Genomic DNA, 12,713 nt, shown 5'->3' on the forward strand with positions numbered 1-12,713 from the left:
ACCTTGTTGCTGAGGCCAATTCTAGTGCTACAACTACTGTGCTTGTTGAGACCGGCTCACATAGTACAGAACAGGGTAGACGTAGAGAAAATGTTTCCACTCGTGGGAGAATTCAAAACTAGGAGCCATAAATATCAGATAGTTACTAATAAATTAAATAAGGAATTCATGAGAAACTTCTTTACTCAGAGAGTGGTTCGAATGTAGAACTTGTTACCACAGGGAGTAGTTGTGGCAAATAGCACAGATGCATTTAAGGAGAAGCTTGATAAGTACATGAGGGAGAAAGGATTAGAAGGATCTGCTGCTAGGGTTAGATGAAGTAGGGTAGGAGGAGGCTTGTTTGGAGCATAAACAATGGCATAGACTAGTTGGGCTGAATGACCTATCTCTGTGCTGTAAATTCTATGTAATTCTATGTACTACGAGCCGGCTGGCGCTCATTGACCTTCTATTCACCCAATCTATAACCAATTACATTTTGTAATGAGTCAGCTTTTGTAAATACAAATGGTACTGGAAGCCTGGGAGCAGTCACATCATATTACTCCTCCTGTGACATAAGTAGAAATTCTATCCATATCCCAGTCCATAGTCATGATGTAATTTGGGTCCAGTTACATGGAAAATTCCCCAGAAAACGGCTGCTCTCAGGAGCCTCAAACCAGAAATTCTAAAGCACAAAATGGATCAACAAGAACTAGTTGAGGGACAGCAGTAAGCATTCAGATATCAGGCAATTTGGTAGCAGGCACCTCCGCTTTGAGTTGAATTTGGTCAAATATATATCCTCTATTCACGAATGATGGCGAAGTCCAGATATAAGCCTAGAAATTGCGACCGACAAACAATATTAGTGTATGAATGCTTAGCATGTTTGTGTGCCATTCCTCTGTCTGTTATTTTATACAACATAGGCCCAGAAATTCGGGTCGGGGGCTTCCCGCGGGTGCAAGCCCCCGACCTGCACTTACCTTGTGCGCCGGCAGTTGAGCTGTAGGGCCCCGTGGAAATCCTCTCTGGGGCCTGGCCCAGCTGCCGGCGCGCTGTGCTTGCGTGTCCCGGGGCGTAGTTACTGCGATGCGTCCCCTGGGATCACGTGAGCTATGGGCAGCCAATCAGAGGAGGGAAAAGCCCATTCATAAGATTGACAGGTAGACCTGTCAAAACTTATAAATACTACGGGCCCAAAATAGCAGTAAACCTTCAAATATTTTTTTTTTTAAATCACACTTTTTAAATAAACTATAAATTACATTTTTGAAAAAAATAATTTTATATTATAACAGGGCTAAAAATAAACTTACCTTGCTTTAAAGTATTTAAAAATAATAAACCTGTGGAAAAAATGTTTTAATTTTAATTAATTGACCACTTACCTTGCAAAAAGCAGGCCTTACGCCTGCTTTTTAAATGGTGTGGAGATGCCGGAGTTGGACTGGGGTGGACAAATGTAAGAAGTCACACAACACCAGGTTATAGTCCAACAGCTTTATTTGAAATCACAAGCTTTTGGAGCGCTGCTCCTTCTTCAGGTGAAGTGGAGAAATGCATAAAGACACAGCTTATATAGTCAGAGAATCATGTCAGATGTTTACAGGTAACCTTTCCAACTGCCATTTATCACACCTCGGCAGAGAGATAATCACAGCAGTCAAAGGTGTGAATGGTGTCCAAACAGGTCAGTCAGGGAAACATTACATCAAAGAACAATGAGGTGGGGTCACAAGGGGTCAAATATTGCAGATGCTGGGGTCTGTATGAAAAACAAAAAAACAGACAAAAAACATTTTTTTTGGCTGGAAATCACAGCAGGTCCGGCCGCATCTGTGTAGAGAGAACAAGCCAATGTCGACTCGAGTCTGGATGACCCTGCGTCAGGTGGGGTTACATGTAGCGTGACATGAACCCAAAATCTCGGTTGAGGCCGTCCTCATGGGTGCGGAACTTGGCTATCAGTTTCTGCTCGACGATTTTGCGTTGTCGTGTGTCTCGAAGGCCACCTGCGCTCATTCACGGGCCCTCTGCATGGCTTCAGGCGCTATTTGGGTCCAGCAGCAGTGTTCAGGCCTAGCTGGAGGGCTCCACTATCCAGGGCGTGGCAGCAGACAAAGTCGACTCTTCCCCCTTAAGAGCTGGCCGGCGCCAGGGTGTCTGCTGTCAATCACGAGATGGCCGCACCTGCGCTGCGCCCGGCCTGGGCGCTCTCGCTCAGCACCTCCGGCTTAGCGCCTAAAGAGAGGCGTCCAGCACCAGTTTTAGCGCTCGAGCAAACTCTTAGGGCGAAGCTAATGAATATCGCAGAAGTGGCCTCGATTTGGCGGCGGGCGCAAACTTTAGCGGCCGCCCGACTTTAACGCCCCAAAAGTGGCTACAATGAATTTCTAGGCCATAATGTATATAATTCACTTTAACCTAACTGTACGTGTATTACTTACCAGTTTGGGCCATTGCCCCTTTAACTTACCTGTGGGGGCCGTTGCCCCTTTAAGACGCGCCCTAGCGCGCTGACGTCACATCACGCATTGCGTGACGTATGCGCGACAGCCGCCGGCACAGCCCGGCCTACCGCGACTTCAGCCGCATCGGCTGGCAGACATGAGCGACGCGATCCCCCGCGGCAAGCGCCGGCTCAGCTCGGCCTCCAGCTCCTGCTACCGCGGTCGCGACTTCGGTCTCAACGGCCAGCCTCCGCACCGGGTGAATGCGCCGACGTATCGGCGCGGGTCACGTGACCGCCCCAAGCGCGGGCCAATACGCTAGCATCAGGACGCGGTCACATGACATCCGAAGAGCAGGAAAACGTGACTAAGCATGATGACGTCATCACGCTCTCCCGAGGACTACGGACTCAGTCCTCATGGAGTCCCCGTCGGGGTAAGACCTAAATTATTTAGTAGTCATTCGTCCTGAGAGGTCAACACGAATACCTACAATTGGTGACCCCGAGACCGTGAACGTTTTTCACGGCCGAAGCGCAGCCAACAACACCTCCAATGACGTGAGTACGGGCGCTCATCAATTCCTACACTACAATTGGTGACCCCGTATTCGTGAACGTTTTTCACGGAAGAAACGCGCACCCTGAACCTCGTCTTCACAGACGACGACCGACGAACAACCGACGAACAACCGACTCCGTGGACGGTTTTCACGGAGGAAGCACACAGCCTGAACCTGGCGACCCCGTTTTTGTGAAAGTATTCGCAAGGGCAGCACAGCCTGGAGGTGATCACGTTTTTCACGGACAAAAAAAACCAAAAAAAACAGCCGGACCTCGATTTTGCGAACGTTTTTTGCAAAAGAAGCACACCATGGAAGCACCAGCCGTTTTGCTGTCGCTGCCGCACTTCAGGGAGAAACAACCGCCCTCGTGCTTTGGCAAGGTAGAAGCCCAGTTCGCCGGGACCATCGACGCGGAGTAGACCACGCATTTGCTTACTGCCCCCGTGTTCGACTTCTCTACCGCCATGCGGGTCGTCCGCCCATACGTCCAACGCAACAGCAAGTATAAATCTCTCCAAGTGCGGGGTACAGCATGTTCGGGCCCACAAGATCGGAGCGCGCCCGGCGGGGATACCACGAGGACTCACCCCCGTGAACCACGAGGACTCGCTCCTCCCCAAACACGAGGACTCGTTCCTCTTGAAACGCAAGGACCCATCCCTCGCGAACCACGAGGACCCACCACTCGCAAACCTCGAGGACCCATCCTTCGCAAGCCACGAGGCTCCACCCCTCGTGCAACACGAAGACTCGTTCCCCGCCGACGACGCACCAGCCCGTCGGCCTGCTGGTTGTGTTACCTATCATACTTGCCGGCGAGTAAGAGAAGCGTGCCGCCTTCTCAGCAGTAGTTTCACTAAGTCAACAGAAACGACAAGCAGCGTTGCCGCCCTTCCGGCAGTTTCCCCCCACCGACCGCGACGACGACCCGGTCTGTCCCACCCTTTCTCTGGTCCATCAGCACAAGGGTCCGGAAGTGATTCCTCTCCATAGAGCACATGCTAGAAACAGGTTTTAAGCTACAGAAGGTCGAAAACCTGCACTCTGATTTTAACGACCTGACAAGAGCCGAGTGAATAGCCTTCCTACAGAAACAGTGAAAGAAAACCTACCGAAAGCAGGTTACTATTCCTTCTACTGTTTCATTACTGATATCAGGACTTGTAATATCCATATGTTCTGCAAAACTGCGTTTACTGGCTATAAACGAGGCTTTCGCAACCAAAGAGAGCACACTGCTCTCCTGCAGATTGAGGGGGTTTCTTGCCGCGCTGAAACGGACCTTTACCTGGGCACGAGAGGTGCCTACGTCTACAAAGCTAAGAACAGCACTGTCACTCCTGGTGGTAAACCACACAAGACTCGTGCTCATTCAAGCAGTGGCATGGTCCGTGCCAAGTCCAGCAGTAACCTGCCTACCAGGGCTAGGGGGCACAGGATTCGTGCGAAGCTGTACCCATCAAGGAATTGAAGCACAGCTGTACGTCAATTGACAATAAATAACAAATGTTTCCTCGTCCACTTAGTTAACTTCCAGTTCCTTTAGCACCGCAAGGCACAGATTTGAACGTAATGTTGAGATGAGACATCACCGATGACTTCTGTCCGCTCTACTGTTTAAAATGGCGTTCCCGGAAGCCTCTCAGAGACTTAATGCAATGACGGTGACCATTTTCTTCAGAAGACACACTCGGAACGTTAATTGCCCAAAAGAGCGTCTACGTAGCAGTCTCGCTCAGTGAATCCTTCCGGTTGGCTTGTTTGGGAAATATTGCGATGAATCCGCAGCTCAGCCTCCTTACACCATCGCTACAGCCAACGAGACTCACAAACCATCCTTTTTAGGATCTGCCTTTGACATGCGTGTGATTGATTGCCCAGTCCTCAACAGACAAGTAGGGCAAGATTCAGAGACGGTGCTCAAGATGCACACCCCCTTGCTCAATCGCTTCCTCAATGTTGCTGCCTCACCAGTTTTTCGTTTCAAACGCTTTGGCAGGGGCACTCAAGGGGTAAAATTGTTGCGTCACCCTGTGGACAGTGGCTTTTCTAATTGCCTTCCTCATGAAGAACTCGATTCGGTCACTCCCATCAGTGAGGAGGATTCGAAAAAATGCGGCTCAACACAGGCCAGTGAACCTTTTAGTCCTACTATCATCCTAAACGCTCCTTCCCACTTCGAAGCATCTGAAATTCAAAAACAAATAAAGCTTCAATCAACATGCTCCGTATTGCAGAGCCATACATTACATGGGAATATCCAAATCTGAAGTCTGTCTGTGAATTGATTTACAAACGTGGTTTCGACAGATCCAACACCAGCGCATCACTTTCACTGCCAATGCCTCGATTGCAAAGCAGCTTGGAAAGTATGACATAATTTGTATTGGCGATCTGATCCATGGGATCTACACAGTCGGCAAGAACTTCAACATGGCCAACGATGTCTTGTGGCCCTTCAAACTGTCCTCGCCACGTGGTGGCATGAACGAAAAGACAATACCTTTTGTTGAGGGTGGTGCTGCTGGTAACAGAAAAGACCGAATCAACAGAATGATCAGAACTAAGAACTAAGGGCCTGCCCATCTCCAACTCCGACGCTTGGACAGCACCTGACGCGGGCCGACATTTGCCATTCTAGCCCGTTACATGCCGATGCTGTTTTTCAGCCACTCGCTCGCTGCGGCCGCCCATTCCCCCTTAACAAACGTAAACATCTACTGATGCAGCAAACATCGAGGACGGGTCCAACGGACAGCCCGTGGCCGCGATCGGCCACATGAAAGTTGCAGTCCGCACCGAGCACTGCTCTGCGTAGCAACGGCTCACTCTCCGTTGTGCGATCGTCGTAGCACTATGGTACGCACTGTTCTGTGCGTGCCAGGCTCCCGATGATTATGCTCACCTGTCGGCGAGTTCACCAACCTCGCCCGTAAAGTCCTTCTGGATCGCCCGGTTGGCGTTCCTGCAGAGTTCGTCAGAACAAGGACTTCTACCATCAACAGAGCGATCGCCCGCGTCCGCCCGACCTGCCCGTCACTCTGACATGGCCTGCTGTTTCGCACGTTTCCACGGTCCTTCGCCTGACGGATATGTTTTATTCGCCATGACGTGCGTAAGGATCCGCTGACGACTAGCATCTTCAGACCTCGCCCGCCAAGTCGAGACAGCACGCCCACTGAGACCAACTGCTCGTCAGACCATCTCATCTTTGGACTTTCGTTAAAGTGAATTCTGGGGGGGCGCATGTGGCGGTTCCACCGGGTGTCCCTTACACATGGCCTAGAAATTCAGTTGGGCGTGCCAGCCGTTAGCGCCTTAGGAGGAGTAGATCTCGAGCGCTAGGCGCTTAGCGCCCGGGCGCAGCGCGATCTGCGCCTCGCCCCAACTTCAGTACACATTTAGCGCCGGCGCGAAGTCTTAGCGCGCGCCCTGCTGCGCGCGCAGATCATGACGTCATTTACTAGTGCAACGCCCTTTGTGCGCCCCGAACCGGAACTTCACTCGCGCCGCCCCATTGTGCGCCGGGCGGCCCGAACGACTGTGAAGTGGAACGGTACACAGCCGAGGCGGGCCGCGGGGAGCGCTAATTAAAGGGCACTTACCCTGCACTATAAAGGGCAGCCATTTTGCAGCATTCACTCTTGTGCAACGGTTTTTTGGAGAGAGACCAAGGAGGAGAGCTTACTGCTTTGGACCAACCCTAGGACAGGTATTTTTGGCTCAGGCCAGAGCTTAGCAATTATCCTTGCCTTCATTGAGAGCTCATTGTTTCCCAGCATATAGTGGGGGCTGCATTGGGTGCCAACGCTGACTTTCAGCCTTATGCCAGAAGGGCTTACAGACGCCGTGAGAGAGTGGCAGCCCTGGCTAGACGCAGAGGGGGCAACAGGCGTCGCCAACTGAGGCCTTACCCACCCAGGGTATACCGCCAGCAGTCCTTCTATCTGACCATGTCTGCCGCGATGTGTGTAAGGAGGCTGCGATTCAGAAGGGAGGTGGTTGCAGACATCTGCCAGCTGCTTCAGAGAGATCTGCAGCCACAGCTGATGCGCAGGACGTCTCTGTCGGTGGCTCTCAACTTCTATGCCACCGGCTCCTTCCAATCCGCTGCTGGGGACATCGCTAACATCTCCCAGTTCGCCGTGCATTGCTGCATCCGCCAGGTGACCGAAGCCCTTTTCACAAGGAGACATCAATTCATCTCCTTCCCCATGACCCTGGACAAGCAGCAGCAGCGTGCAGTGGGATTTGCAAGAATAGCGGGCTTCCCCATGGTGCAGGGCGCCATTGACTGCACGCATGTGGCTTTGCGGGCACCTCTGGAGCATGCCGAGGATTACCGCAACTGGAAGGGCTACCATTCCCTCAACGTACAGCTGGTGTGTGACCACAGGCAGCGCATCCTAGCTGTCAATGCCCGCTTTCCAGGCAGCAGCCACGATGCCTTTATCCTGCGACAGACAACTGTGGCTGACATGTTCCAGGCACAGCCTCCCCCAAGAGGATGGCTTATCGGGGACAAAGGCTATCCTTTGTGTACCTGGCTCATGACCCCGCTCCGTGCGCCCACGACCCCTGCTGAAGAGGCATACAACGAGAGCCATCAAGCGACTAGGAACATCATAGAACAAACAATCGGCGTCCTCAAGCAACGGTTCCGCTGTCTCGATCGCTCCGGGGGAGCCCTCCAGTATTCGCAGGACCGAGTCTCCCAATTCGTCGTCGTTTGCTGCATGCTGCACAACCTGGCTATCCGCAGGACCCAGGCACTGCCACCTCACGTTGGACCCCCACCTCAGGAGGAGGAGCAGGAGGAGCATGAGGAGGAGGAGGATGAGGAGTACCAGCCCAGGAGGGAGGCACAAGGTCCAAGGGCCGCCCGTCGGCGGCTTATTGAACGTCACTTCTAGGCCCCCTGTCAGGGAATGGCTTGTGCCAATGAAAGAACATGATTGCAGCCGCTCCGCAAGCCCTCAGCCGGTTAAGGCAACAAACACTTCAAAGATCAAACATGGACAATGTTAATAAATAAAATGCTTTATTGTACAAACTCAGGGCCCTTCCCACATGAAAACCAAAAACAGACAAAACCCCCAAAAAACACTCAAACACATTACTCGCTCCCACAACCTTGAGAGGATTAACAAAACAGTGCAACTAAAATGGCCGTCATCCTCAGCCTTCGTAAAAAACAAACATCACATCCTCGGCCTTCAAAAAACAAACATCCAATTCTCGGCCTCAAAAAACAAACACAACTGGCCACACATTCGACTTTTTGGCCCGCTAGGTCGATGCCTTGGCCATCTTTGTGTGGCCCCTGCCCGCCCTGCTGCTCCTCCTCAAAGTAAGGCCATTGGCTGCTGCAAGGCTGGGGGCAGGCTCCAGAGGGGCACATGTCGTGATGGCAGATGCCCTTGGGGGTCGGCCTAGTCGTGGTCTGGCCATCGAGCGGGCGGCTGTTGAATGCTGCAGCTGTGGCTGGCCAGCATCAGTCGCTGCAGCAGCTCCTGGCAGCTCCACTGGGGGAGTGGCAGTGGCGGCTGGAGGAATGGGGGCAAGCTGGCGGATGGCAGGCGCTCGCTGGTCGCCTGAGACACTGGCACTTGCCCGGGCCAGCACTGCAGCATGCGCACCAATCTGCCGAGGGACAGACCGCTGTGCTGCTGCAGCGTGCCGGGTGCCCTGGCGATGCCTGGCTGACACAGCGAGTGTGGCAGCAGTGAGTGCCCATGTTGACCTGTTCAGTGACCTCATCAGAGCACCCAGTGACTGCACGGCGCCACTGATCAGCTGCCCACTCGCTGCCTGAGCTGCCCCGAATGCCGCACGACTCGCTGCCTGATCTGCCCCGAATGCCGCCCGACTCGCTGCCTGCTCTGCCCCGAATTCCGCCAAACTGATGGCCTGTGAGGCCCCGACGTCGGTAACACTCCGAGAGAGGGACTCGATGGCCTCAGGCAACCGTGCCACTACCCCCATGAGCTCCGTGTGCCGGCGCTCCGAGTCCGCGGACAAGTCCTCGAGGCGTTCCATCTCCTCGGCGAAGACCATCTCCGGACTGGAGGCCGGACTCTCCCTCTGGGGAGAAGGCCGCCGAGCTGGCCGACCCTTCCTGCATTGCTGGAGGCCGCTGGGCCCAGCAATTGGACTCCCCTCCGACCCTTCCCCCCTCTGGGGAGAAGGCCGCCGACCTGGCACCCCCTCCCGCGTTTCTGCAGGCCGCAGGTCCCATGAGCTCCCCTCCCCTCCGACACTTCCGCGACGCTCCCCTCCAGGGAAGACGTGTCCCCTACATTGGCATGGGTTGCCACGGCTGAGGGTTCCCCTGATGGGCCGCCTACCTCTTGCTCCTCCTCCTCCTCCTCCTCTGAGGGGCTGTCACTGGCAAGTTCAGGGACCTCCTCCTCACCATCTGAAAGCAGGAAGGCACAAGAGTAGCTTTAGAGTGAGGAGAGGGCGTCAGCGACGGATGCATGAGTGGTGGCATTCAGCGCATTGGTCGGACAGTGGCAAAGGATGTAGATCTGATGCGCAAGTGGGACGAGAGAGGTCCAAACGTGGATGTCCTTACCATTGGTGCCCAGAACAGGGTCGACATCTCCACATGCAACAGGGCCAATCACCCGGGCACCCATGATGCGCTCCACGCGATGTTGAAGCTCGGTGAGCGGCTGGATCTGGGGTCGGCCTCCCCCGGTCGCAGTCCGGCTCTTCCGATTATTAGCCAGCTTGGCCTGCAAGAGAAAGGACGGCCTCTAAGTACAGTGTGTCGCCCTGATCTTGTGTGCACTGCCTCCCATGGTGGAATAGCCTGGCCAGTGTGTCGCCCTGATCTTGTGTGCACTGCCTCCCATGGTGGAAGAGCCTGGCCAGTGTGTCGCCCTGATCTTGTGTGCACTGCCTCCCATGGTGGAATAGCTTGGCCAGTGTGTTAAGTGCAGAATGTGCAATTGATGTTCATGCCTGTTCCATAGCTGCTGGATGAGGGCTGGCCATTAGGGCTTTCAGGTCCCTTTGCCCATAATGTGAGGTGCACATGCAAGGATGAGGAGGTCACTGGAAAGGGTACTCACCCTGACAATCCGCGTGAGGTCATTAAACTTTTTGCGGCATTGGACACCGGTCCTGGGGACCTCGCTGTTGGCTGACACCTTGCTGGCGACATGCCTCCAGGCTCTCCGGTAGGCGCGGAGCGGCGCCCTCCTGCCATTGTCCGGGTACAAAATATGGCGCCTCTTCTCCACACCACCAACCAGCACACTCAGATCACGCTCTGAGAAGCGCTGCGCTCGTTCACGGGCCCTCTGCATGGCTTCAGGTGCTATTTGGGTCCAGCAGCAGTGTTCAGGCCTAGCTGGAGGGCTCCACTATCCAGGGCGTGGCAGCAGACAAAGTCGACTCTTCCCCCTTAAGAGCTGGCCGGCGCCAGGGTGTCTGCTGTCAATCACGAGATGGCCGCACCTGCGCTGCGCCCGGCCTGGGCGCTCTCGCTCAGCACCTCCGGCTTAGCGCCTAAAGAGAAGCTTCCAGCACCAGTTTTAGCGCTCGAGCAAACTCTTAGGGCGAAGCTAATGAATATCGCAGAAGTGGCCTCGATTTGGCGGCGGGCGCAAACTTTAGCGGCCGCCCGACTTTAACGCCCCAAAAGTGGCTACAATGAATTTCTAGGCCATAATGTATATAATTCATATAATGCGTGTATTACTTACCAGTTTGGGCCATTGCCCCTTTAACTTACCTGTGGGGGCCGTTGCCCCTTTAAGACGCGCCCTAGCGCACTGACGTCACATCACGCATTGCGTGACGTATGCGCGACAGCCGCCGGCACAGCCCGGCCTACCGCGACTTCAGCCGCATCGGCTGGCAGACATGAGCGACGCGATCCCCCGCGGCAAGCGCCGGCTCAGCTCGGCCTCCAGCTCCTGCTACCGCGGTCGCGACTTCGGTCTCAACGGCCAGCCTCCGCACCGGGTGAACGCGCCGACATATCGGCACGGGTCACGTGACCGCCCCAAGCGCAGGCCAATACGCTAGCGTCAGGACGCGGTCACATGACATCCGAAGAGCGGGAAAACGTGACTAAGCATGATGACGTCATCACGCTCTCCCGAGGACTACGGACTCAGTCCTCGTGGAGTCCCCGTCGGGGTAAGACCTATCTCGCATTGCTCCTGTATAAAGCCAGCTTACCTGTTGTATTTCGTCAGTTCCAGTTAATAAACAACTTAGTGATTATTCATCCGAACTCGAACTAAATTATTTAGTAGTCATTCGTCCCGAGAGGTCAACACGAATACCTACAACTGTTTATTTTGAATTGGAGATGATCACACAGAATGCATACATAGAAATTTGCTTAGGATTAATATCATATTTAATCCTATTCATTTTTTCCTGTTATGAACAAGATTTATATAAACCTCCTCCTCCCAGTCGCCCCTGTCCTAGTCACCCAATCGGCCCTCTCCCGTTGGCCACCCCCAACAGATTACCTTTCCTTCCCCTTTAAGCACTTACGTGAGGGCTGTTGCTGGCGGCACAGCGGCCCGAAATTCGAAGCCTGTTTACCGGCGAGCTGCTTGGAGTTGCCCAGCAGGTGTCCGCAGTTCACGGGTCTCATTTGATGAGGTCCGAGGCCCAATATCGGGTGCACCTCGGACCTACCCATTCAGGCGCAGGAATCGTTCCAAATTTCTAGTCCATGGTCTTTTGAGAACTAAAGCTAAAAGGATGCGATGAATATAAAATAACTGCTAGGTAGTAATGGATGATACATGTGGCTCCTTGTTGATATTGCGCTTGTACATCAGCATCAAAGTAATTCACTGGATCACATAGCTGTGTAATCCAGTCTCGATGCTCCATTCTTCCAGTTTTATATATAGCAGGTTCCGCTAATGTGAAACAGGTCAACCTAATGAAAAAAAAAATTGCAGATACAGGTACAGTATCCCTTATCCGAAAGCCTTGGGACCAGCTGAGTTTCGGTTTTCAGAATTTTTCGGATTTCAGAAGGTATTATTATAAGACTGAGAAATTTGTATTTAATATAAATTTTAAAAGTTCAGGCTGCCTCTTGCGACTGTTCCGTGTCTCATTCCCCTTCCTGCTTCTCTGGAAAGCCAGATATCGGCTGACTCCTACTAAGCTGGCCCGCAAATCAGGTCGGGGGTCGGGTGGGGGGGGAGAAAAGAATATCGGACGGGCCGCGGTTCAGGTCAGGGGTCGGGGGGTCATCGGGGGTCGGGGTCAGGGGTCGTTGGGGTCGTTGGGTCGGGGGGTGGTCGCCAGGGGTCGGGGGGTCGTCGGGGGGGTCGGGGGGGAGAAAAGAATATCGGACGGGCCGCGGTTTGGGTCGGGTCGGGTGGGGGGGGGGGAGAAAATAATATCAGACAGGCCGCGGTTCGGGTCGGGGGTCAGGTCGGGTCGGGGGGGGGGAGAAAAGAATATCGGACGGGCCGCGGTTCGGGTCAGGGGTCGGGTCGGGTCGGGTGGGGGGGGAGAAAAGAATATCGGACGGGCCGCTGTATTGTTGGGTTCACTCTCCCGGTACCTCCTTCACACTGCCTGGCTCGGCCTGCAATCTCCTACCCAGGAGGGAACTCTGTGACCCTCTGCCCTGTTCAGCGTAAGTCATGCGCCACTCTGGTCATGTCGTGCGCACGGCTTACGCTGAACAAAAAAACTTTCGGTTTTTAGAG

The 12,713-nt window shown here is 53.9% G+C and overlaps 1 pseudogene; it reads left to right on the forward strand.

Annotated features, from left to right (window-relative positions):
* The first annotated feature begins 4,113 nt into the window (after positions 1 to 4,113).
* Positions 4,114 to 4,517, forward strand: LOC147121846 (large ribosomal subunit protein eL33 pseudogene; annotated as a pseudogene).
* The last annotated feature ends 8,196 nt before the right edge of the window (positions 4,518 to 12,713 follow it).

The sequence above is a fragment of the Somniosus microcephalus genome, chromosome 3 (assembly GCF_052327205.1).
Source record: "Somniosus microcephalus isolate GS21.2 chromosome 3, FLI_Smic_1.0, whole genome shotgun sequence".
Taxonomy (NCBI): Eukaryota; Metazoa; Chordata; class Chondrichthyes; order Squaliformes; family Somniosidae; genus Somniosus; species Somniosus microcephalus.